The 23129-nt window shown below is 42.2% G+C and overlaps 1 non-coding gene and 1 pseudogene across 1 annotated transcript; one reads left to right on the top strand and one right to left on the bottom strand.

Moving 5' to 3' along the window:
- Positions 1 to 23129, bottom strand: part of LOC130143369 (ankyrin repeat domain-containing protein 26-like) — a 247144-nt pseudogene that overhangs the window by 191985 nt on the left and 32030 nt on the right.
- LOC130143433 (small nucleolar RNA SNORD45) lies at positions 17253 to 17337 on the top strand. The gene has a single exon (XR_008819738.1). It is a non-coding gene; the product is annotated as a small nucleolar RNA SNORD45 (small nucleolar RNA).

Raw genomic sequence — 23129 nt, 5'->3', positions numbered from 1 at the left:
TCAAATCAGTAGCAAGTCTGGTACTGCCTCTGTCTTAAATAGAGGACACCATGGTCAACTCAATGTCTTTAATCAGCATTATGTAAAACAAATCCAGGAAAATATAAATTATTTACTAAATTTTTCCATTTCCTGTGTTTTCTGGTTTTTTTAATGATGAAAGCTAGATTTAGATACACCATTTACTTTCCTTTATAAAGGTTGCTTCCAGTTTGTTAGGCTAAACCACAAGCAGCCAGAATATGAGAGAATGGGGACTTCCCGATGATGACAGCTAAAAATTTAGTTAACAGAAAATTAGTTAAGTGAACTGTCACTCAGTCTGTCTCTTCATTTGTTAAGCTAAGACAGAACATACTGATAAGCAGCTTTTTTTCCTCTTATTAACTCATAGGATAGTGGTACATTATTTAACTTTTCATTAGCCCAATACTGTACTTTTGTGATAGAGTCCACAGTATAAACCAAATTTTCCACTCTGCGTGTTTAAGGGGTTAAATTCTATGGTGGAAAGATTCTAGACAGCAACCTTAATCCTAGAAAAAAAAAATCTAAGCTTAAATTAAGCTCTGAAATTCACAGTTAAGGTACCTAAACAACATTTGAGCTTCGTAATAATGAGTATTAAGTCTACTATAGTAGCAGCTACTAAGAAGTTTCAAATGCTATGCCAGGTACTTACCTGTCCAAAAAAGGTTGTTAGACAATTATTTTTTAAAATCTTTGTTTACATTGAATGCCATTAATTACCACCTTCTTCTGCAGATATACTTCATGAAACTAAAAAATGGATTAACCATTCCTGCTCAGCATTAGTCACTTGTCCAAAGGAAGATGAATACAAATTCCATGTTATAATCTTAATGAAGAAAAAAATTATATGGATTTATGGTCAACTGTCAATTCCCATCTTTATTAAAAGATATGAGAAGGAACAAACAGATAACATTTAAGATCTTATCAGTTGTAATCCCATACACTCCATACAGCCCCTTGGGGTGGGGGATGGATGTGTGGGAACAAATGTTTTCCTCTAAGGTGCAATTTCAAAGAGGGAACAGCCCTCATTAACCATTAATCAGATGGCGTAAAACCAGCCTAGATAAAACAAACATTACATCACCAGCCTAAAAATCAAGTTATAGAATCATAATATCTAAGGGATATTAATTTTTATTAATGAGAATGTTCTGATAACAGGCCAGACTGACAGAAACCAACGCCTAGGCTGGCAGACACATGGTGATTCAGACATGCGCCCAGGCACCAAGCTACTCAAGGGGCTGTTCTTTTGTCTCAGTATTTTGACATGCTGTTGGAACGGAAAGTAGTCTTAAATGGCGGTAATGGCCAATTTTTTAAGAATTTTTCTTTCATTATTACATCTCAGCATTTCCACCCTACCAGAATTAAAATGTACGATACGAGGCTGTTTCTGCAGGTACATACTTGTTCCATATCAAAAAAGTACTGCACAGATCATGTTTTTAAGGCATTACGATTATTGGAATGAAACTATCTTAAAGCCTTGTCCTCTCCCATATTTACTTTCCAATCCAGGCCTAACTCTTCTTTCCTTATCTCCAAGACACCATCAATATGCATTGCTATGCGTTTGGCATATTCCAGGCACAACACTCTCCAAGCTGCTTGTACCTCTCTACTGCACCGCCAGCAAGGGGATATATTATTACATGAGCTCCTATCCTCACCACTGCCAGGTGAAGCCAAACCACCCCATAATTCTGCCATAAACACCAACACATTTTACTTTCCTGAAAATGCAAAATATTTATCTATATCTTGTCACCTGTAACTTGCAAGGTACTTCTAAATGCCGCACTGCGTATTTACTTATATATTGTACCTATGAGCATGTCTACCTTTACATGTAGCACTTCCAATTTATATTCACAAGGTTTTGTATTAGGTCTTTCGCGTTAGGTCATTTCTCCCTGTAAATACCAAGAAAATGTTACATTCCAATACTACCTTCCTAAGCCTCCAATATTTCTCCCAAGATAATACCATGTACATCATTATTTCTTCACACACATTATTAATGAAATTACAAAATCAAAAGAAGGTGAAACTTTTCTGCTTCTTTAATTACCAATAACATATTTTTCATCACCATGTTGACTAGGCACAAAGAACGTGCCTCACTATGCTAAACACTATGCAACAAACAGGTAATCCCTGGAATAAAGCAATCCGTATACACCAAAATAACAAATGGATACAGACCAACACATACACACACACACACACATCTTTGAAAAGTGTACTTTATATTTTTTTGTATATCCGCACATCACTAGTCTGAGATACCAAAATTCACACATACAGAAACAGAGACCCAAGAGCAACTAGTATGTGAACTTGCAGCTTATCTGTTGCCACACTGCATTGGCCTACCTACATACACTCACTTTTTTTTGAAGAACAACTAAGGAAATCTGCCTCATATTTGTAAATGAAGAATTCAGCAATCAGACACCTTTGTTATGGCACTTGCCAACTATACAGGTGAAATAACTTCCCATCCACCTTCACACAAACTGTTTAACATTGACTTTCGTCTGATGTTAAAACCCAAAAGAAGCAAACAACCCTTACAGGCACTTACTGTGTTTACAGATGGATCAGGCAAATCACATAAATCTGTTCTCCTACGGTGGGATGATCAACGGAGACGATGGGACTCGGACATAGAGACAGTCTCCGGTTCACCTCAAACAGTAGAACTGAATGCAGTTGTTCGTGTTTTCCGAAGATGGAACGTACCACTCAACCTTGTTACTGATTCCGCTTATGTTGCAGGTATTGTTACACGAGCCGAAGCTTCTGTGCTGTGGAGTGTTTCACATTCACAACTTTTTACCCTGTTACAGGAACTTGTTTTCCTTTTGGACTCTCGATCTGCGCCTTATTTTGTTATGCATATTAGATCGATCTCACACCTCACTACCTGGTTTTCTTGCAGAAGGCAATCGACGAGCTGATCTATTGACGTTACCAGTTCAAGTACTGCCAGACCGCATTGCACAAGCTAAACTAAGTCACTCTTTTTTCCATCGAAATGCTGGAGCTCTTAAACGACAGTTTGACCTTACTTCTCAACAAGCGTCAATTATTATTGCTGTCTGTCCTGATTGTCAAAAACATTCTTTCCCATCAGTTGCTGCAGGAGTTAACCCTAGAGGATTACAAAGCCTACCATTATGGCAAACAGATGTCACACATTATTCTGAATTTGGTAACCTTAAATATATCCACTCTTCCACTGATACATTTTCAGGTGCCTTGTTTGCCTCTTGTCACACAGGAGAAAAGGCACGAGATGTTCGTAGACTTTTAATGCGTGCTTTTGCTACTTTGAGTATTCCCTCAAAGATAAAGACAGATAATGGTCCAGCTTATATTTCAACAACTATAAAAACCTTTTTTGCCCTATGGGGTATAACTCATATTACTGGCATTCCTCATTCCCCCACTGGTCAATCTCTCATTGAACGGTCTCATCAGTCTCTAAAACGTCTATTGCAACAACAAAAAGGGGGAATGGGAATGGCTATTCCGGAGGAACGGTTACAGAAAGCATTGTATGTTTTTAATTTTTTAAATTGTTCTTTAATAGATAACAACCCACCGATAGTTCGACATTTCACTGCAAATACCTCTTTCGAGGCACGGGTTAAAGCCCCAGTATTGGTCCGAGATCCAGAAACAGGTAAAATTATGGGACCACATCCTCTTGTTACATGGGGAAAAGGTTATGCTTGCGTCTCCACAGAAAAAGGACCCAGATGGATCCCAGCAAAGAATGTACGACCTTTCCGTGAACCTTTACCGCAGACAACTGATACCGACACCGACCCTACAGAATGAAATAAAAACTGCGTGAGGATTTCTGTTTTGCATTAATGTCAGGTAAACAAATTCAGGATATAGCATCTAGATTTCGCTTTTTACAGCGCTTGGAACGGACAATATCGCCCTGGATTAAACCACTTAACAAAGGTAATACGTTTGGACCAGACCAGATCCCCAACGCGCTGACGGCACCACTAGCAGATATTATCTTCCCTTACATCGACTTTCAACGACACTGTCATGAGCCAGATTGGACAGCGTCTCGATTTCTACAGTTATGTTGCTATGAACACGGACCATTCTGTCGACCGTGGATCAAGATTCATTGTGAACTCTGTGATCACGATCGCTGGCGAGTTGTAAGACTAAAGGACAGATGGGGTCATCGGATGTGTTCTGAGTGTAATAATCAAATATTAAGGTTTAATCAGATACAGTGGGCTGAATGTTTTATGGGAAAACCTCTTTTGGAATTAGAGGGAGTTATAGGGTTAGGTTCTGAGATTTTGTCAAACTTAGTGTTTGCAAATTTTTTATCATTGATTGAAAGCCTAGAAGTACGGGCTATTGCACGGTTGTTGTTTCAATATATTGCATTAGCAAGCAGAATTTATATTATTAACAAGAACATTATTGTAGGATTAGAGTGTGGACAATCAATTGCAGTGCCTCGGTCATGGACAGTACGACCAGAAAAATGGCTGGTTGTAAAAAGACGATGGAAAAAGAAAAGGAGAAACAAGCATTGTCAGTAATATGGATAATGATGTTCACATCTGGACCTTGGCCTATTGAAGGTAGCTCTTATCCCCCTTTTCTACCAAAGGTAAATGTTTGGGTCACGTTGGCGAACTTGACTGGACAGGATACTCTGTGTCTTGCTATGGCCACTCCGGATCAGCCTTTTTCCACCTGTCTTGTGGGCTTACCATTAGATGAATGGCCTGTATTAGGGACCTTCAAAGTCTTTTTCCACCCAAAAACGTATCAAAAAATGTGACAGACAATTAGGATGTATGGATACCCCATCTCCCATGGCCACTTTGGAACCACAAGAAATTGAACTCCTTGGTTCAGTAAAAATGGATTTTTGCATAAAATTTAACTACACGGAAAAGAATCAATCTAGGGCATGGGACGTTTCCCCTATTCATCCTGTTTTTAGAAGTGCAAGTATCTGGTGTAATTACACTGCTAACAACTTGTCTAAATCTAGCAATGCTCCGCTCTCACTACCTGCTGGAGTATTTTTTATTTGTGGTGATCGAGCATGGCCTGTCATTCCTTCTCATATAAAAGGAGGTCCGCGTAGTTTAGGGCGACTTTCCGTCCTGACTCCTAACACATCTATGATTTTACAACATCGCTACTCTCGAAGGACAAAGCGCGGCGTTCATGCATTTGCCTCTGATTGTGATGATAACATGCAATTTTGGTCCTTTGGCCAACGCTTTACTGCATCTCTTCTGTTGCCTGGAGCTGCTGCAGGAAAGGCTCTAGCGACATTAGATAAGCTTGGCTGTTGGCTTGCCAAGCAAACTAATGCCACAAGCAGTGCCCTGTCTGGTCTTTTATTAGATGTTGATAGTGTTCGCCACGCGACATTACAAAATAGAGCTGCAATAGATTTTTTGCTTCTGGCACAAGGTCACGGTTGTGAAGAGTTTGAAGGGATGTGTTGCATGAACCTTTCAGATCATTCGGAATCAATTCATGCTAGCATCCAAAGATTGAAGGATGGAGTTTCTCATCTTCAACAAAGTGATACTTGGGATTGGTTAGATAAACTGTTTAGTGGTTGGGGCATTTCAGGATGGTTAAGAAGTTTAGTGAAGATGATTATATATGCTTTAGTTGCTTTTTTGTTTGTTTTATTACTTATACCTTGTCTTTTACAAGGCTTACAAAAATTAATAACTCATTCGATTTCAGGGGTTCTTTTTGTGCAACAGGAAGGGGGAGATGTAGGACAAGGCCTCAAGGACAAGAGTCCAAGTACTGACAGCCTGATGAATAGAGACTTGTTAGAACTTGTAGGGCACAAGCCCTGGGAACAAAGGAGCAAGCTAACTGCAGACCCCTGAGCCGTCACAGTTGAGGAGGCAACCAGACAGACAAAGAGGAACAAGTAGCCAGATAAGGGAATGGATAGTGCCGATAAGGAACTTTATTAATTAAGAAAGTCACGTAGGAAGAAACCCCCTAATCTTAGAACAGGAATTGTTGCTATGACAAGGTAAACTAATCAGTTCCTATTGTTCTAACGGTGTGCCTTAAATGTCAACCAATCAGTGTTTTTACGCTTAAGATTTAACCAATCAGTGTGTAATATGTAGAAGGTAGAAACGTATATAATTGTAAGAAAATCACTAATAAATGGACAACTTGCTTGCATCAAGCTGTGTCCCGTCTCTTCATTCGCCGCAGTGTTGATTTTTTTTTTTTTTTTTCAGTTCAATAACTGAAGAATCGACGACTAATTCTACCTTCTGAGGACTAGACTAATCTATAACCTGGTATTATACAACTGGAAAAATGAAATGCGTGCGCCTGCCTTAAAGTGTCTTTCAGTTCATTTTATCGTATCATGGCAGCATATGAACTTAAAACAGTTAGTGCCTAATTTTTTTTCTTTTACAAAACATAGCACAATTCTTTAGCTATGATTCTAAACAACGCTTCCTAGAATCACTGAAAAAAGGTACCACAGTTTAAAAAAAAATATCTGAAAGGCTATCTTGAAGTAAAGGGGTCTTCAAAGCTTTCACTGCATTAGCTTGAACCTTAAGAAACCGTTTCCTGAACTATCTTGACTAAAAAATTAGATCAGTTTTAATTTCTATTCTCCTGAAGAGGCAGAAAGAAGACTAATGCAGTTACCTGTTACCACTGCTGTTACCACTAGACAAACTTCACCTTTTTTTTCTTTCATCAGCTTTTGAGTGCTTGACTCCTCGACATAGTCTTCACTGATCCAACTTAATTCTCTCAAGAACAATGTCCTCCACTCTCACATCTTGCTAACTCCTCTCCTTGGAGAGACAGGAAAAGGAATATAGTGCACTGAGGTCGCCTTTCGAATTATTTCATAATAAAAAAAAATAATATTGGTGTGAGGCATTAAAAAACCCACATGTTTTCATTAAGTACCCTGCTTCATTTACAAGAACGTAGCTTCCTTTTGATACTGGCTTTTTGGCCATTTGCAACTGAACACTTAGAAAGAGAAATCTGGACAATTGCATTCCTAACCAATATTCTTTTTCATTTTGCTTTCAAAAGGTGTCTCCGGATTGGAGAAGTTACAGTTCAAAGTTATAATGAACACTCCTGATAGTCTGTAAAAATTTCATCATTATCCCAAATCACATCGGCCACACTTACATTTAGGAATCCCATTTGAAGTCTGCCATGTAAACCTAAGCATGTTTTCCTGAGGCATTGCCTAACTACATAGCAAACACCGCTATCATATGCAGTTCAGTGTAACACCATGTTTCTTGTGGTTTTGACATTTCAGCACTTGTTCATTAGGAAATTCAAACCCCACTGCCATTAGATGCTACAAGATAGAAGAATGCAGTTTAGTTACACTGTGAGTGACAGACAATTTTTGATGTCTTGATTCTCTGTTACTAATCTCTCAAATGAAGCATAACGTAGAACTCCACAGTACATCACAGTACTTCAGTGATTTCATTTATCATAAAAACCCCGTTCATTGTTTTAAAACACATTCTATACATAGCTTTTTAGCAAACCTGTGGTTTGAAACATGACATTATGAGAAAAGGAAAAGCTAATTAGACTTCATGTTAAAGTAAGCATCTTTAATGAAGCCAGTTTAAAAGTTTTCCCTTGTCTGGATGTTGTGATCTGGTTCTATCTCAGTCAGCTCATAAGGTAGAAGAGAGAAATCATAATTTATTATGCCAAATTACAGAAAAAGGCATAGCTTGGTCCTAAGACAAAAGTCCCACATATGAACACTAAAGATCACAAGTTTGATTCTTTTAATGAAAAAAATTAAAATTACGATAAAAGGAATAAAGATCATGCTAGACTGACAAGAAACTTTCAACCTCCAGAGATTTTTGAATGTTTTAAAATTTTCACTTCCACATAACCAAACAATGTGACCTCTTTCCCTCTCATCTCAGGAGCTACACAACCATCATTAAACACACCCTAACTCATTGCAGGGGACACTACTTCCACCTGAAGGGACAGAGTGCTTTTATACAAGTGGTTCTGTTAAGGAAACACAAATCAGCATTCTCAGAAACTCCAACTACCCTTGCAGTCTGCATCCTGTGAAAGTGCTACCTGGAGTGTCATGTACCTCCAACAGTGCTGTGCAGAAGCAACACTCCAAGAAACCCCAGTGTTGTACCAGCTGCCTCGTGGCTTCCTGCTAGCAGATATCCAACAGATTCTTTCTAGCATCAGCAGGCATAGGATTCACGAGAAGAAAAGCAGAGAAAGGTGTATTTCCATAACCCTGTTTTTCCTGCATACTCTTTTTATGCATTCATAAAGAAGTCAGATCAAGCACAGAAACGACCACAGAATTCGGAGAAGAGGGTGGAATACATGAAAATAAAGATGCTTTACTATGTCTAATATTGCTTTCCTTTTCATTGAAGGCTTATAAATGCTGTCCCATCTACTCCAATAATACTCAGAACTAAAACACTACCTATTAATATATTCAACATACATTTCATTATGCAGAGATGATATATTCTAAATTAGTATTTCTGAGAAGCCAAAACAATTGTGACTGTGCATAGTTGGACTTCGTAGCTTGGCTCCATGAGAACTGAATGGCTAAGTGGTTTTGTTCCATCCTTATCAGGGACAAGATTCATTACACCATCTCTGCTCCTACTGAGGTTTCAAGTAGGAAATACAGAAGCCATCCATGACAACAGCTAACTGCTTTCCAGAGCAACGAGAAATTTTATTTGCAATGAAACACCGCAATTCACAAGAGATAGCCTGATATTTAGGGATCATAGAGAATACTATGCTGGATCAGGCAAGGTCCCACATGTGATCAAGTGGATTACTGCAAAAGCTTCCCCAAATGCTCCAGCATATTCGGTCTGGGCCTGCACTTTGGCCTCCCTCCATGACTCTTCTTTACACATACATCATCTTTTCTCTAGGCACGTACACTCGCATTTCATGCAGCTTTGCTGGACGTTTAGCTGTTTGACTACATTTTACATAGCACTTTAAAGGATTTCTCCATCATAATATAAAAAGATGACATCTGGAATAAAATAGATAAGTCTCAAGTGGAAGTACTGACTGTAACGGAAACCGTCTAAATATTAGCAAGTTTCCTATTTATTTTATTAGCTTTCCCCATATTTAACAAATAGAAAGTTGACTTCCTTGAGCAAGAGAAACAGATGATACCATCTTTTATAATCAGGCAACCTTCTGATTTCTAGAGTTCTCTGTAAACACAAGAACATTAAATTATCTATGGATCAAATTAAACTAATGACATCCAAGAGGTCTCTGAAGTTTTTCTTGCCCAACAGACATGTATTTATTTACACTTCAACATTCAGTTTTAGAATTTCCTACACTATGACAAATTATCCTCATTGTTTACCTTCAAATATTACCCACTACAGAAGATGAAATCCATTAACCAAACACTGAGACTTCATGAAGACTACTGACTTCATTGCATACTGTGTAGCTACAGAAATCCATCTGCTTGCAGACTTCCAAATGCAGCTCTGAAACTTGCATGACAACGTGTATTTATTTCTTCTATACTATCTAAACAATTCCAAACATGCACACATAAAAATTACGTGCAGAAAGAAACCAGTGAACACACAAAAGATTCCCCAATTAATTCAATGGGCCAAAGGTTTCATTGTACTTCTTCAATAGACTTGTCCACTAATTAAGAAGCACAATAAAAAGACAGAAGACAAGGAAAGGGAATGGAGGGGAGGAGAGGAGGAGGAGGAGGAGGAGGAAAAGAAAAAAGGAAGAAGAAAGAGAAAAAAAGCACGAAAACCCTCAACAACAAGGTACACAGCGCATGGGGTGAAAGGCTGGATGAATGGCTCAAGGAGTTAGTAGTGCACGGGGCAATACCTGACTGGTGACCAGTCCCCAGCGGTGTTTCTCGGGGCTCAGTTCTGGGGCCAGTTCTCTTCAATAGTTGTGTCAGTGACGTGGATGCAGGATTTGCAGAGCGCTCTGGATAGACGGGGGCAATGGGCAACCGTCAGTGGCATGACATATAACAAGACCAAATGCCGGATCCTGCACCTGGGAGGGAGTAAAGCCGGCCACAAGTACAGCTTGGGAGAGGAGTGGCGGGAGAGCAGCCCTGCGGGAAGGGCTCTGGGGGTGCTGGCTGACAGGAGGCTCAGCAGCAGTCAGCAGTGTGCCCGGGCAGCCACGGGGCAAACCCCACCTGGGGTGCACCAAGCACAGCGTCACCGGCCCGTCCAAAGGGTGATCATCCCGCTGCGTTTAGTGCTGGGGCGGCCTCACCTTGAGCATTGTGTGCAGGGCCCCCCCATTTAGGAAGGCTGTTAAGGTCCTTGGTTGTGCCCAAAGTAGGGCTCGAAGGCATGTCCCACATCCTTTGTGGCGTGGCTGAGGGCTCTGTGTTTGTCTAGTTTGGAGAGAAGGCAGCTGTGGGGTGACCTCGGTGATCTCTACGGCTGCCCGAGGAAGGGACGTGGAGAAGGAGGTGCTGAGCTGTTTCCCCCGGTGCCCAGTGCCAGGATGCCTGGGAATGGCTCAAAGCTACGTTGACAACACAAAGAGGGTGGTTAAACCCTTGAACAGGCTTCCTGGCCAAGTGGACATTACCCCATTCCTTTCAGTGATTAGGAGATATTTGGATAATGCCCATTAATATATAATACCATTATATAACACCGTGCTTTGCTTTTACTCATCCCTGAAGTCATCAGGCAGTTCAAGGAGATGGCTGCTGTAGGTACCCTGCAACACAACTAGTCTACTCCCATTCCATTCCATTCCTTGCTCTCACCCTGAGTTCAATAACAACGAGACTGTTAGTTCCCTAAAATGCCAGGGGTTTCTTGGCTCCCTAAACACTTTCAAGGACACAAATCAGAAAGGTTACTTTTTTCTTCCGAAGCTGCTTTGAAGCACGTGTTCACAAGCATGAAGACAACGCACATGTGTAGCCAGGAGCAGGCTGGTGCATCCCTCGGTTCAGCTGGAAAAGCCATCCCTTGCAGCCTGGCACAGGAAAGGCACAGAGCCACGGAGAGGAGCAGCAGGGACACAGGCCAAGAGGGATGCCAAAGATGGAATTCGGTTTTAGAAGCTCTTTTAATATGCACCCAGTACTTCTTCTATGCTCTAATTGTGTATGATAGCATTTGATGGTATATAAATCCTTAATGGTACTGAACAAAGACTGGGTTATAAGTGGAAACACACAACACATTTTCATGGATGGGAAATGAGTTCATTGGGATGGGAGCGATTAAAATGCATTTCAGATGAAACTAATGGCTGGATGCTTACAGTCTTACATTTTAAACTGCTGTCCCTCATGGATTTATTTTGGTATATTTTCTTACGGTGCTATAGATAAGGATTCATTTGGCATGCATGTGCACCTTATCCCTATTTCCATAAGCATTCCGTTAGTTAAGAGATACTGTAATGCTTGTTACTCCTCTCCCTCCTCCCTGCTGTTTGTGGACTATTTCTAATGCATGGTTTGTCTCTGTTGCTATTAGTTTGCTTAATTTAGCGTAGCACAGAGACTCTGCAAGTGGAAAATGATTTCTTCTTTCTTGGGCCTTAACACATAGGATCCTGAATCATGTTAATAAACTAGAAGTACTGTGAATAGATTCTGCGGATGGATACAAGCTCCCCTCTTGCATATGTTTCAAAAGAGTAGTATATGGATCTATCTTTGGCAGGTGTTTAGAAGTTGAATTCACCTGGGGACAGAGCTGGAGATGATTTTCACAGAAAGCTCGTCGTTTGCACGGAGTACAGGGTTAGATTCTAGATTCTCCTCTAAATGTATAAGACTATTATTTCAGGACCAAATTGTACTTGTTAGTATGTATTTATATTATAATAAAAGAAATAAATACTGTAATTGCAGGTGTTTGCCCTAGCTTCTAGATTTAAGAGACCAATTAAGCAGCACACCAAATAATAACTCTACTGAAGATTTCTTTAAGGAATAGTCAGTTCCAGATATTTGCATTTTTAAGCTTCTTAGAAATGGTTGGGTGTATTTTGCAGATACCTTGCCACATTTTCACCTTTTATATGGAAAGATAAATTGTCTTAGAAACTCCTTCTAAGCCAGCTTTTTGGGCTGGAAAGTAGGTTTCTGGAGACATTCTGAGATGGGTTGTTTGTGGGGGGTTTTTTGTTTTTTCTTTTTTTTTTTCTTTAAGTGAGAGAAAGAAACAACAAAGCATTTTAAGCTAGACAGTAACAAAAAATTGCACCGCAGTGTTTGCGTAACACCTGTAATAGTCTGTACATATAGTACAGCAATGACTTGTGTGTTCATAGGGAAGAGGCCAATACATTTTCTTTCTAAGCTATGTATTCTTGGTTTCAGTCTATAGCTTCTAAGCTAAGGAACTAATTTTTCATACCTTTCTGTTTCGGGGGGTTTTTTTTTTGGTTTGGTTTTTTTTCCCCACCCCGGAGGATTCCCTTATTTGCTAAATATGACACCTTATTCATCTCACAGCACCGCTCCAAGTGCTCATATGGCTTCTTCCACCACAGAGCTTTCTATATAAATTTTTCCATTATGGTGCCCACACAAGCAAATGAAAAAAAAAAAAATCTACATTTTTGTATTCCTCAGGAAGCGGAATCCTGGTTGTATTGAAGCCAGTGGTAAAACCTCTATAGATTTCCTGGGGTCAGGATAGCATTTGTGGCCTTGACCACCGGTGCTTTTCTAGGTTGAACCATTTCTGTTACAACTTTCAGATGTTCAATCAACCACTTAGAACAGACTAGCCCTTTTGTATAAAATTGCATCAGAGAGAACAGAAAATTCAGAAAATAGTGCAGCAACTCAACTTTTTGCACCTTTTTGTCTCTTGGGGATCATGGCATTTTGCAAAATCACTCCTGCTCAGGGATAAATTGCTCAATTTACATATTCAAACAAATCAGAATCAAAGCTGTTTATGGATCTATTCATAGCAAGTAATTAAGTAGCCATCTGAACTATAGCTTTTGCTGCTTTTAGTTATGCATTTCCTGATAAGGTAAAGTCATACACAATTGCACTAATATATGTTCTGCTGCTAATAACAGCTTAAATAACTTTTTTGTATACAGTGTATGCTGCATCAAAATGCAGTGCTTGAGGGAAGTCTGCACATTAATAAACCTGTTTTGTTGTGGGTGTTTTTTGGCTTCATGCACAGTGGTTAAAGAATTCTCATTGCCGGGTACTTTGAGAGCCACACATGAAGAGCAGTTTGTACAGGCTAAGAATTCTCATTCTTCTGTTATGAGTTTTAGACTTTGAGTCTTTATTCCTCCAGGTCCATGTCTTTTTTTTTTTTTTTTTTTTTTTTTCCTAATCATGGGCTTTCATCCGAGAAAAAGAAGATGTACATCCCAGAGAACTGATTAAAATCCTTTCCAACAATATATTGGGAGTGATTTTGCAGGTCACAAAGCCATTGACGTTCCACTCAGTCTGAAGGAAGCCAGTAATAAGATATTCCATGTAAATTAAATCATAAGGGACTTCTGAAAACATACCCAAAACCAAGAATCTTGTAAGACTATAGGGTAACCCAGGTTTGAAGGAACTGCAGTAGGCCATCTACTCCACTATTCTGCTCAAAGCTGGATGAACAGTCCTTGTCTAGTAGCAAGTAAAGACTATCTGAAATTCTATTTTCCTTCCTTACAGTTTTGGGGTTTTGGGGGGTTTTGGTGGGGGTTTTTTATTATTATTATTTTGAACTTGCAGCCCAATATATTTAAATTACGTTTGGAGCTAGGGATCTGTTTACAGGCCGTAACAAAGGGTGATTAGAAAAACAAAATTAGTCGAAATAGTTTGGAGACTTTCTTAAGAAAGTGCAAAACCAGACACCTCCGTGAAAATACACTATGTTATCACAATAAACAATAAAGCTATAGGTACACTGTAAATTTCTGGGGAAGCCGTTTTCAAGCAGGGACCCTGCAGTTCGTGCGGTTGTCTCACAGTCTTTATGCCAGTTAACTACAGTCTAAGGAGATCTGTGTCCTGTTCCTGACTGGTACAGATTTTGTCTATGATTTTAACAATGTATTTGATTTTATTATCATGCTCTTTTTCAGTTAGGTCAATATGGGGCTGATGCTTCTTATTGTCTATATTGTCTGTTTAGAATCATGGAATCATGTAGGCTGGAAAAGACCTTTGAGATCATCAAGCCCAGCCATTAACCCAGCACTGCCAAGCCCACCACTAACCATGTCGCTTAAGCGCAGCATCTATGTGTTTTCTAAACGCCTCCAGGGATGGTGGTTCTACCACCTCCCTGGGCAGCCCGTTCCAATGCTTGGGCAGCCTTTCAGTGAAGAAACGTCTCCGAATATCCAATCTAAACTTCCCCTAGTGCAGCTTGAGGCCATTTGCTCTTGTCCTGTTGCTTGTTACCTGGGAGAAAAGAGCAACCCCCCCTGCCTACAGCCTCTGTCAGGCAGCTGTAGGGAGTGAGAAGGTCCCCCCTGAGCACCCCCCCAGCCTCAACACCCCCAGTGCCCTCAGATGCTCCCCGTCAGCCTTGTGCCCCAGCCCCTTCCCCAGCCCCCGACTTGTCTCCGGACACGCTCCAGCCCCTCGGTGTCTCTCTTGCAGTGAGGGGCCGCAAGCTGAACGTGGCATTCCAGGTGCGGCCCCACCAGTGCCGGGTATAGGAGGACGGTCACTGCCCTGGTCCTGCTGGCCACACTGTTTCTGATACAGGCCAGGCTGCTGCTGGCCGTCTTGGCCACCTGGGCACACTGGGGGCTCGTGCCCAGCCGGCCACTGACCACCCCTCCAGGCCCTTTCCCACCAGCAGCAACCCAGCCCCTGCCCCCCGCCTGCAGCTGCCTGGGGCTGGTGTGACCCAGGGCAGGGCCCGGCACAGAGCCCTGTTGAACCCCATCCAAGTGGCCTCAGCCCCTCGGCCTGGCCTGCCCAGCCCCCTGCAGAGCCCCCTGCCCCCCCGGCAGATCGACGCTCCTGCCCAGCTTGGTGTCCTCTGCCAACTGACGGAGGGTGCGCTCCATCCCCTCGTCTGCGCCCTCGGTGAAGATGTTGAACAGGACTGGCCCCGCCACCAAGCCCTGGGGACACCCGCTGTGCCCGGCGCCAGCGGGATGTAGCTCCATTCCCCACCGCGCTCTGGGCTCGCTCCAGGCAGCTCCTAACCCCGCGCAGAGCGCCCGGCCCGGCCAGGAGCAGCCAGGTTCTCCGGGAGATGCTGTGGGAGACGGTGTCAGTGTCCAGGTAGACACCACCCACAGCATTTCCCTTGTCCACTGGGTGGGTCACCTTGTCGTAGAAGGAGATTTATTTAAATTGATTTATTTAGAGAATACATCTTGTGGAACAGGAATTCCTTTGTGAATATGCAGTTGTTAGCACGACTGAAGCTTGATCTTGGCAATCCAAGTAGCTATTACTGTCAATAAATGAATGAAATGATAAGCCTATGGATCATAATTGCAATTTAATAAGTGTACGTGTATATGTAAATTAAAAAAATAATACCACTTCTTTCCTTTTTTGCTCTTTCACATTTACATTTCTCATATCCTCTTTTCTTCTTGTTTCCTTGGAAACTTCCATTTTGAGAAGATAACGATAGGTTCAGTATTAAGTATATGCAGAACACTAGCTGTTTTCTGCATTCTCGATGCCCATCCAGTTTCCAGTTGGTATGGGAGGTGATGGAACATTTCCCTCATTTGCAGAAAGGAACTTACTTGGAGAACTTTCATGCCCGCTGGTTACTAAGAGGGGAAAAGGCAATGCAGGATATAGAATCACTTTGCTTTTATAGGAAGGATCTTTCCTTCTTTGCTGTAAGAAACAAAGTGATATAGAGGACAGCGATACAATATACTAATAGAATGTCGGAAGTTAGTTGACAAAATTATGTATCTTCATCCACTGTTGTCATTCGACTTCCTAGTAACTCCGGCCTGTGACCTCCTTGGTATGAAATTTTCCATGGGCCACTGATCTCAGTCTCTGAAGTGGGAAGGGAACGGCACGCTGGTTCTGCAATTCTTCCGTTCGCCCTGAGAACGAGACCCTGAAGGGAGGAGGGCTGCTGTTTTCAGCATATTTGTGAGTCTGTCATTTCCCAGAGCTGTAGGAGCTCTAACAAATAATCAGAGTGTGGGAGCTAAAAGCATAGATACAGAGAACAGAACAAGATCTGTTGGTGTTGTGTTCCCATTTTTATTCCTGTTCGCTGTGCCTGCAGGCAGCATATGAAAAGCGTAAAGCAGAGTTACTACAGGACATGAATTACTGTTTCAAGCCTGTTTGTCTTTGGAGGAAAGCAGACCGCAGCTTCATGAATTCAGGAGTTTCACAAGTGAAATCGAAAACCTTATTTGCTGTTTGGTTGGTTTAGTTACAATAAAGCAATTATAATACCAGTAGTAAAGAATATTTATGAGTAGATGGAGAAAAAACAAAGTTAAACATTGCAATATGGAAATATGCTATTTTTCCTAAGTAGCTATCCAAATCAGAACTTAATATATAAACTTTCACATTGCTCTACAGCAACAGATCAAGAATGTTAGTTGCAGTTCAAATTCCTACTTCATAAGAATTTTTCAGAAAGAGTCTGAGAGAGGAGTGGGGTTTCTGCAGTTCTACACAGATGAACAGAAGCTGCTCCAAAACTTGCTCAAGCTTCAGCATTCTATTCTCAGTGTTCCTTCACAAAACATGCCCGTAAGCTCTCATGTATCTTGTCCAGCCTTAAGAAATTAACTCGGATCGCAACTGAAGAGGACGTGTATTACTTGTGCTCGTAACAATCTCCAGGCAGGGTGTCTTCTTTTATTACAGTCCCGGGCATGCAGGCTTTTGCTACTATTCTGGTTTTGCTGCTCTCCTTAAGTGCCCAGTGAGGTTTGCTCTAGTATCAGCCATGGCAGTTAATGTTCTCTCGCTCACCTGTTGTGTTTTTAGCACCGGTTTCTGTGGGCGCAAGGGGTCCATTTTAGATCTTTGAGTCACTGCGTCATGCCGTTGTGGCTTTTCCATTGGCGAACTGCTGCTGTAATTCCCTAAGGGGCTTCCTAGGTCAGGAGGTAGCGGATGGGAGCAGGTTGCCGCCCTGGGTCAGTGGTGAGTGCTGGCATGTATCATCTGACCTAGAGCTGATGTCTGTCACCACTTTAGCTCTGGAATGACTCTGAGACCCAGGGAACTCTGGTTCCCTTAAGCTGCAACCTTGGAGCTTTTCCAAGCAGTGGATGAAATTCCTGTCACAGGCTCTAAGGCACCTTAAGGAGAAGGGGGCACAGTCTGAGTTTTCCCCCATGTAGGCGCCAGGGAGGTACAGTTCTGAGCTTAGTGCTGGCCGCTACTGGGAGACGCTTTCAAGTGATCTGAGTGCAGCTCTGGCTACCCAAAGCTGGACAGGGTTGGCAAATGGTGATGTAGAGTTTTGGTGGTAAACTTGACCAGCCTGTCTTAACGAGCAGGCATGTTCTGTGTTCGCAAGCACCGTTTGGTCCCGCCTAGGCATCCCGAAAGTTTGAAGGGCCGCGGTCACGTCTTCCCTGGGTCACACACAATGAACTGTGCAGAGTTGCTTTTTAAGGAGCAGGCTGTGGTTCTATTTTCTCTGTTTGGCTTTGCATTTGGGAAATAATGTAACAGCTACAGCTCAACTGAAGGAGCACGATACCTGACGTGGCAGAGAAGGAGGTGCGTTTTACTAATTTTTTGGTGTGCGTCAGTTTGACCCCAAAATGACATCGTGTCAAAGCTTGTGGCCAGGTTCCGCTGTAGATGTTGACTTGGGGTATGAATGGCTCCAGGTGTGCTTTAGGAGAGCTCTGTTGGTGTAGGTGTGCTGAGCAACTGCTCTGCTGTGTGTGCAGCTGTTCTGGTTTGGCTTCCTGGTGCGAGCACGCAGAAGAAAACTCGCAAGTGTGGTCAGCCTTGCCGTAAAATCAGAACGCTTTCTGCTGCTGCCTGGATATCCGAGAGCCTCCTGAACGTTTCAGGCAGGCAAGAGATGTGCTCCAGTACATCTGAGAGTCCACAGCTCTGCAGTTCCCTAGAGGGGCACTCACTACAGGTAAGGCTGTAAGATGGCAGAGCTCTCTGCAAGTGACACTGACGGAGTTTCTTTGGGTATATATTTGGATACATGTGCGAGCTGAAAAGCTATTGTTTGCTTTCCTGCTCAGTAAGCAGGGTGGTCATGGACACTTGTCATTTACTGAGGAAGTTTCCACCCGTTGCATGGAAAGGGAAACGGTTCAGAGGCACTGTTTAGGGTTTGGGGTTTTTTTGTTTGTTGTAAAACCTGGAGGTTTAGCATTTTGTTCTGTGGTGTCGGTTAAAGAAAAAGTATTTTGAATTCAGAAATGTAAAGTGCTGAAGCAGCTAAGTGGCAGAACCAGGCCTCGTTCCTAGTGTAGCCATAACCCAAGGCTGGTTTAAAGCCCAGCCCAGTTACGTCAGTGGGAGAACAGAGAAACAACAGATGATCGAGTTGTGTACACGGGTGCTCTCAAACTCAGGTACCTGTTCTTGGAAAAATTTGTCTACGAGAATAGTAATTGCTTGTTCAAAGACTAAGTGTGCTTGAAGGAGTGTGTGAGTTAAAGCAGGCAGAAAGAAGATCAAGGTCTGAGGAGCAGCCTGGAACTGAGGAGATGAATCACCTGGGACAGTCAGGTGATGGATTTGCAGAACTGACAGGACCAAAGGAAACTCCTAAAAACTTCAGACGTTGACTAACGGTTTGAGAAGCATATCTAAGCCGTGCTGTATCCCTTTGCTCTCTGCCACTCGCTGGGGGGGCAGCCCGGCTCCGAGTTGTGACTAAAGCAAACCCAGCGGTACCCGCATCTATTTAAATGTCTCCCGGAACAACAGCAATCGCTGGGGCTTATCCGTAGGACCTCACCGCCCACTGCCCCCCCCTGCACCTTGTGCCGTGGGTTCCCCACGCTGCTGCTGCTCCCTCCTGGTGGGCCGGGGGCGCGGACAGAAAGAGCCACCCGACTGTAAAGCTGCCAGATGCAAAGGATTTAGCCGCTCGAGCCACGCGGGTGCTTTTGAGTCCGGAGGCAACGGGTAATAGTGGCTGGGCTGCGAGTGGGCAGAGGGCAGAGCGCAGGGCACCCCGCAGCCGCGGCGAGCGTTCCCGGCGGCCGGTGGCGTCAACTGGGCCGAGATCCCGCCCAGCGCTCGCCCGGCCAGTGCTCAGCACGGGGCTGGTGGGGACCTGCTGCCACTGGCGACCAAGAAGGGGGTACTGCAGCCAAGCTATCTAACAGAAGCTGCAAAGTTTATTGTAGCAATGGAGTCAATAACAACAAATGCTGAGAAAGAAAAACAGCTGAGCAGGTTTTCCTGAATTATGGTGACTGAATTTCATCCAGAAAGGAGGAAGCAAAAAAGCCATTTAGCAGGCCCTTGGTATCACCAGATACTCTTACAGAATGTGGCGTTCCCCCTTGGCTAGCACTAGCTAGGATAAATACTGGTAGCGATTGTTGGCTGTTTCTGTCGCCTAAAGTCTGCTCTGAGGACTAAGTGAGACATTCCTCCTCTGTGAATATCATTAACGGTATCTGGCTTTGCTTTGGTTGTTTCCGTGTTTTATAAAAACTGTACATGCTTACTTTTTAGTTTAATTGCCATGGCTGAAGTGGAAGAGTCCAGAAAAATGTAAGCTGGCTGAGGAAATGGGTCGACCTCAAAGCTGTGTCTATCTCCAAACAAGGGAAATCCTGTTTCTCCTGATGAGGAAGGATCATTGTTAAATAGCCATCACATTACCACATCACCAACATATAATGCCTAATGTTATGTGTTTGTATATGTAACAAAATCATACGTGCATTTATTTCTCGTTTGAGAATGCGGTCTGTGGAGGGTTTCTCTGCGCTGTAGTTCAGAGACCTGTAACTTAGGCTTAATTTAGACCTGAATACACCACCTAGAAATGAATCCAGTTTTGATGCAAAAGCAAAGGGGACAGATGTTCTACTTCTTTTAGAAGTTGTTCCAGTGGCTAACTGCCTTCACTGAGACCTCAGTTTCACTTTTTTAAAAATGTGAATGGTTTTAGTGTTAAGCAATAGGTTCTTCACATGTCTTTTGCATAAATGTCAGTTCCTGTTAAAATCAATTTATAAAATATGACACCAACTAACTTTCAGACAAACTAGAAAGACGCTGATTTGAAACTCTTACATTGTACAACCTGCTTTCCCAAGCTCAACTTTTCTGCCTCTTCTCTGTGTTACATACCGTTTTCCAAGAACTTAAGATTCTGAGAACTGAACTAAGCATAATATTGCAGCATCTGTCTCATTAATGACATGAAATCATGTCTCCATTGCTGTTCATTACTATACCATACCTAGATTCAAGGATGAAGTTACTCCCGTTTGTCATGACATCACACCAACCTCTCCACCATTACACCTAAAGCCTCCTCAGCCAGCGCTTACCACAGATACAGTTCCCACATACGAGACGTGGGCTCCACTTCATCATCCTAATGGGGGTTTGGAGTACTGCAGTAACGCACATTTCATTTGAATAGGCTTTACCTGACTGCTCAACTTGAACGTTCATCACTCTCAAACATCTCACAACTTGCTTGTAGCTGTTGCATTCGCTTCCATATAATCAGAACTACTGAATAACGCGTGACATCGAATTTACATAATTTCCTTATAAACGCTGAAGTTTCATGAACCATTTTGTAGACCTGCTAGCTGTTACTCCAATAAACCCTCATTACTACTTAGTGTTTCAAAGCGCTAGCCTTTCTCATGAGAAAAATTTAGGTACTGCGTGGACAGTACCTTGGAGGTGGGGAATAGACGTGACACTTTGCTATCCTTACCAATTACCATTCTTCTGAGAGTACTAAATTTCTCTGGGAGGAATGTATTTTCCATAAGGGAATTTTCATTCCTATTAGCTACATTCCCAGCCTTAGCTTTCAGTTTCAGACCGAACTAATCTGAACTCATTTTAAAAAAAACAGATAAAAATGCAGAGTCATCTTTAAGAACTCTACCTAGAAGTAAGCAGCTTTCATTATTTCTTTGAGTAACTTCTGCAAATCTCCATTGCCTAGAGTTCAACAGGCAGCAGCCCTTCCTCTAGACTATGAAAGGTGGGGATCGCAGATGCAGCATTGACTTAGCAAATGAAGGCATCCACATAAAATAACAAAACTGGTTTATCAAGTTATAAATAAAAAACGTAGTCCTTAACATAAGACATCAGTAGATCTGCATAGCAAACTTTGCTTTCTACCAGGAGTATGGTCTAAGCACTTCCTGAAACAGGAACAGCAGCAGCGTATTTACTTAGGACTTACCACGGAAACTGACACACTTGGAACGGGTATGGACAAACAGCTGCTGTTCTTTACTGTTCTCCTGGTAAGAAGCGGTATGAATGATTTTCTATAGTCTTACACTTAGCCAATCAAAGTTCTCCTTAATAACCTTGCCCCATGACCCAGATACTTGAGGTTTTCCTGACTAAGAACAAGGTATAAAGATAACGGGAAAACCATGACTTTAATTGGTAACCCGGTTAACATCTAAGGGTGCGTTTTGATTATGGAAGAATTACTTTAACATTATGAAGGTAGTAAGAGCACAAGCTATGAAAACTTGCAACAATTTGAGCCATCTTGCCCGCTACGGAGTAAGCAAGAACTGGGAAAATGAAAAGCAAATTTTCTCTAACAAGCTCAAGTCTTTCTGGCTGAAATTATATATTAGTAATTTACGTTAAGATAGAAATTCTAACAGAGAGCACAAGAAAAGTTGATTAGTCTTTCCTGCCTGTTAACCCCAGAGAAAAAACACCGTTAATGAATGTAAAGGAACACCTATGAAGGCACAGTTGAAACAGATGGAAGCCAGTAAGTTTTCACACAGCCATGACAGAAACCATAGTTCCCATTGTCATACCTAGCTGCTGAAGCCAAGAGCGTGGACAGAATAGGGACAGCACTCTTGGTGAAAGATCATCAATATTCCCTGATGGCAGCGAACGTTAACAAGTTTTAAAATCGATTTAAGTATCATTTTGCAGGGCTCAAAACCACCTCATTATTACTGTGGCGTGAATACCAAGCTGAGAAACAGAAAAGCTTTGAAGCACGATGCTAGGATATAGGAGGGTTTCTTACACCTCTCACAGATGCTGACCATCAACAGGCCAAACTACGTGAACCTGGAATGACAATTCTCAAGTGAAACAACTGCAATAGGTGCATCTGACTGCAATCCAATTAATTCAAGAAACAGTACCCACCCATATGAAGAAATGGGTAGTTTCTCAAAATGCTGTTTGCTGTCAAGAGTCACCCAGCCAACACCGACGCATGCACACACAACACAGTGCAAATCAGATGTACTAAGCTACCCTTTGAATTGAGGGCACCTCAGGGATTGTTTACTAATAGTTAAGACAAAGGATAATTAGAAACGGTCTATGAACAGAAAGATCCCAGTCTTGAAGGCACAGTATCTCTATCACAGACACGCCCAACCATGGGCAGGGTTGGGGGAATTCAGAAAAAAAGAAAAAGGGGAAAAAAAAAAAAAAAAAAAAAGAGAGAGACACACACACACACAAGTAAAAAGACTGGTAGGATTCAGCGTAAAGCAAAAAGAAATCCCACTAAACCATGAACACGTAAGCCTAGTGCCGCAGAAAAGTAACTTACAAGAATATCCTTTTACACAAAACCTCAACGGGTGTAGACATTGTCTTTTCACCGATAACGTTCCTATTTCTGCCTCTTTGTCGCTGCTTTCAGTCCCTGCCAGGGGAGGGAGCCCAGGTTAAAATACATCAGTACGTAGCCCAAGGACTCCAAGTCATCTCCGTGAGATTGCTCTACAACAGTATAAAAAAGGAGTACTGGAAAAACAAAAGACTGTGCAACAAGACCGTCATAAAAAACCTTTGAAAAACAAGGGATAGCTGAGTT

The sequence above is a fragment of the Falco biarmicus genome, unplaced genomic scaffold, assembly GCF_023638135.1.
Source record: "Falco biarmicus isolate bFalBia1 unplaced genomic scaffold, bFalBia1.pri scaffold_27, whole genome shotgun sequence".
Lineage (NCBI taxonomy): Eukaryota > Metazoa > Chordata > Aves > Falconiformes > Falconidae > Falco > Falco biarmicus.
This window is presented reverse-complemented; position numbering and strand designations above follow the sequence as displayed.